The following is a 4,771-nucleotide window of genomic DNA, read 5'->3' as shown; positions in this document are numbered from 1 at the left end:
TTCTTTCTTTCTTTCTTTCTTTCTTTCTTTCTTTCTTTCTTTCTTTCGTCAAACTTGAGGGTTGTTCTTTTTTTATACTTTCATTTTCATTTTATTTAAACTTTTTTTCATCTCATATTTTTAAAATTTTTATTAATTACACTTAATTCACTTTTTATCCCCCCTATAGCTCCCTCCTTTTCCCCCTCCTAATCTCACCCTCCTTTCCCCTTCTCCACGCATGCCCCTCCCCAAGTCCACTGATAGGGGAGGTCTGCCTTTCTTTCCTTCTGATCCTAGCCTATCAGGTCTCATTAGGAGTGGCTGCATTGTCTTCCTCTGTGGCCTGGTAAGGCTGCTCCCCCCTCAGGGGTTGGTGATCAAAGAGCAATCAGTTCATGTCAGAGACAGGGTTTTGTTTTTTTTTTTTTAATCTGCCATCAAAATTCTTGAATTCTAGAGCTGGAGAATGCCTGGGAAATGTAGATGAATGCTTTTATTTTTGCAAAAACAAAACCCAAAACCAATACCAACCAACCAAAACAATTAATAAATACCTCCCATCCCAAGTCCTATTGGAAGTCAATATGGTGCTTTTATGAAACTTTACTTCCTCAGGTGCAGAAAGGGGAGGAAAGAAAAAGGGGAAAAGGTGTGTGTTATCAGAGTGTCCTTTAAAGATAAAGTGACTCTGTCCATGCTGAGATATGTTCCACTTTGTATCAGGTGTTCGTCACGTCACATTAGCTTTCCCTCCTTTTGGAAACAAGCAAGGAATATGTATAAGTGAGCCGACAGACGGGCAGAATAGCCCCCAGATCTTATATTTTCTATGAGAATGAAAGGAGGAAAACATAGCTATTCTCTCTCTCTCCCTCTCTCTTGCTCTTTCTTTCTGATTAGTTGCAGCCAATAAACAGTGCCCAAATATTTTTTTCTTCTAGTGGTGACAAATTCAATCCAGTAAAATTCAATCTAACATTTGATCATTAAGAACTACCTACTACCTTTTGGGTTAGTCACTGAATCATGATATTATGGACAGCCCTCTGCTTTCAATGAATTTATAAATCGATGTCAATCAAACACTACAAAAAAAAAAACAAAGCTAAAAAAAAATAGGACCAGCAAGATGGCTTAGCAAGTAAAAGTGTTTGCCACTGAGCCTATTGACCTGAGTTTTTATTTCAGGGATCAACATAGTAGAAGAGAACCAATTTCTTAATTCCTACAACTTGTCATTTGACCTCTACATGACTCCATACAATTGATATAAAATAAAGAGAATTAAGGGAAGTTAATGTCCTTAGCCATGGCTTCACATGAAAACTATCTAGAAAACTTCAGTAACATATATAAGTGTTTGGGGTTGAGTCCAGGCACTGATGTTTCAATATTATCCTCACATAGTTCTGGTGTACCGTCATGGTTGAAAACTACTATACTCAGGGAGTGTAGAGAAGGAGGCTGTCAAGAGCCATGGCAGGGAGAGCCAGGAAGCTTCAAGGCTTTATTCAAGAGGCTTTAGATGCAACATGTAAAGTTTTGGAAATTGGAAGAGTCTTCCCTAGGCAGAAGGCATCATGGGGGCAGGATATAGAGGTTACATATCATGAGACGTAAATAGAAAATGTCTTTTGTAGTTCCTAGAGTCCCTAGGAAATAATGAGAGACAGACAGGCAGGATAAGTACAGCAGTGTTTGCATGCTAAAAGGGAACATCAAGCGTTGACAGAGTCAGAAGCAGAATGCAAGTTTCTTGGCTTCTAGGTTACACTAGGAAGCAGGTTCAAGGATCAGAACAACAAGGATCAGTTCTGAGGCAGGATGAGGTAGCTAAGCCAGATACTCTTTTATAGCTTGTAAAATCCAAGTTAACCCAGGGCAGGAATAGATGACAGCCAGAGAAAACTTACCGGCTTTATTGGTCTGGAGGCCAAGAAGTTAATGAGTTCCTTTTGGAATATAGCAAATAGGGAATTATTTGTCTTCTGTAATCCACCATTTAAAATATATTAGAGACTAGAGACTAACTTTTGCCAAGTCATAGGTTGGGGGTTTACCATGACCCGCATAGCTTGGGTACTGAAACTCTGACTAGGGATAGCAAGGGAATGAAGGCACATAGACACATGTGCAGAGAAAATGGAGAAAAAGGTGGAGTGCCCCAGACTGGCTGCCCCAGACTCTCAGAATGTTTATTATGTACAACACAGGAAGAGGGGCGGCTAGTGGGAAGTCTCTATAGGTGAGCAGCTTCAGGCTGTAAACATCCAAGGGAGGATGAGGAAGCTACAGTTGCATTCAAACCCCAAGAAAAGCTTTGCCATCTCTCCTGAGACTGGCCCATAAGGAGAAAATGGCTTTAAAGTCTCTCATGGATCCAAGACCTTAAGTCTTTGACGTGACCGTACCCACATCAATAGTACATATTCTCTCAGGACATCACTCATTCAGAGCTTAGTCTGCTCCCTGCAGGAATTTGCCTGATTTTAGTTGGTGTTTCCCCCATTTATTTGAATTCTTGCTTGTCTCATACCCTGACCCTGAGCGTATATACTGTACACTTCCACACTTGGAGACTCTTGACTCTGTTTTACCTATTAAACCACAAGTTAATTCAAGTAAAACAAAATTCCATCGATGTCATAGAAACACACGATTTAAAGGATGGCTACTAACTACCAAATACTTGAAACAGGATAGTGAAAAGACTGAGTTTCAGTCTTCATATAGCTTTAAATCTACCATAAACTTCCTCATGGAAGAGTGCTTACTGAACCTGTGTTCCCCCCCCCCCTCATCTTTTTCTGTTGACCTGATTATCTTTTACCTAGTCAGTTCCGTTCAAGCTATAATCCAGGTATCTAATCTTTTCCTTAGCTTCCGGGATGAATTGAGTTCTATTGTGTTGATAGGATTCACATGGATTAGCCTCAGAAATGTGATTTGTAAGTAGAACAGAAAATAATAAACCATGGCACGGAAAGGCAATTTTTGATGTGGACAGATGGGTTTTAAACAGTAGGTATAGGACCAGGCAGATGGGCAGTAGTGGAACAGGAATGTCAGTGCTAATATTGTCATGGACCACTGAGATGTAGACAGTTTCTACAGCTCAGGATTCAGGCCAGTGAGACCACATTTCATCAAAGTGAGATCCAAGACTTCATGGATGACTTCCAGTAAACAGCAGAAGAAACCACAAGGTGCAGCCTTGGATTCAGTTCCCAAACCATAGTCAAGTGTCGCTGGTATCTCTGTCCTTGGTGCTGAAAGAAACACCAAATGGTTTCCCCTGAATGTGCCTATTGTCCCTGCCACAGGGCAGCAACTCCTTAGAGTAACAGTGAGAAACAATGCTTCACTCTATTTTCATAGGGAATGGAGTAATAAGTGCTAGAATGCACAAGATGTGTGCCTGTTGGCATAGATGTCCAAGACTGTCTTGGGAAGTCAGTCTCTAGAATTTCAAGGCCCTCTGTGTCCTAACAAAGCATGTACAAGCATGCATACAGTTCAAGAATAGGCCTTAAAACCTAGTATTAAAAGTACAAATATGAACACTGTGCTGTTGATATAAGAAAGATGTGCTGTTTGCTCTTCCTTGTACTATGGCTGCCATGGTATTTTAGCTGTGATTTATGTTTAAAGACATTAGGTTGCCATGCTTATGGACTGTCCTTACTACATAATTAAGTCATTGCAAAGCTTTTTCATTTATATCAACATTTAATAAAACACTAGCATATAGTGGATGTTCAATGGATTATTTGTAAATAAAAATAAATATTAGCTTTTGATTACATGTTTAAAGAATCTAGAACAAAATGCATTCTTCTAGTAAAACTTATTTTGTGTTATTTTTACTTCTAAAATACGTTAACAAATTAAATGGGATAAATGAGTGGCATCTAAAATGGGTTCTAGAAAGTTTGACTTTACCAGAATATTAAATAAAATACTTGTTTTTATCTTTGGAAAAAAAAAAGAATAGCCAAGACTATTAACTCAGGAGGATTTAATTTTTCTCTATCATGTTTCTTCTTCATAAGAAACTGCATGGACTTGTGATATGCATAGCATCAAACTCCATCAAATGCTTAATTAATCATTGCCCTGTCTCCAGGATGAGAGTAGCATGTGGGATAGGAAGACAAAGGCCAAGACATTACCTAGTGGATCTCAGATACCAATATTAAAGTTTCATATTCTTGTTTTTCTTTTAACTCTTCTGAAGTGTTATCTTTTTCAGTGCTTTGATCACTGCATCATGGATATCAGTAATTGCACCAAGCAGTGGAGTATTTTTTAAAAATGCAATAAAAGTGGGACTGAGAAACATTAAATGTTTAGCCAACAAAACAATAATTTATAGCTTCTCTTGAAAAATTAATTCAAATCCTTTGACTTCTAAGCCCAGGGTTCCTTCCATTACTTAGTAGCTAGCAAGGCACTGTTGAAATAACTCTGATATGTCTTATCTGTTCTACTGAAATCTGTGGAGATTGGAGACCTTTAAATGAGCTTTTCTGATAAGAACCATTTCACCCCAGTAACAGATATGCTTTTTCTTTCATGGGTACTAACAAAAACAACTGACTCAGTCAGCTTGCTTTTGCTCAGTACCATTTATTGAAGATAAGCCTCATTCCTTGCCTTAATGCCCTTTCAGCTTCTACATTCTTCAAGATCTTAGTTATTATCTTGATCTTAGTTATTATTCTTACATTTAAGGCAACTGTGGTGGGCTCCATCACTAACCAAAAGTAAACAGACCTAAGTTATACAG

This window comes from Psammomys obesus, unplaced genomic scaffold, assembly GCF_907164565.1.
Source record: "Psammomys obesus unplaced genomic scaffold, mPsaObe1.curated_primary_1811, whole genome shotgun sequence".
In the NCBI taxonomy this organism is placed as follows: domain Eukaryota; kingdom Metazoa; phylum Chordata; class Mammalia; order Rodentia; family Muridae; genus Psammomys; species Psammomys obesus.
This window is presented reverse-complemented; position numbering follows the sequence as displayed.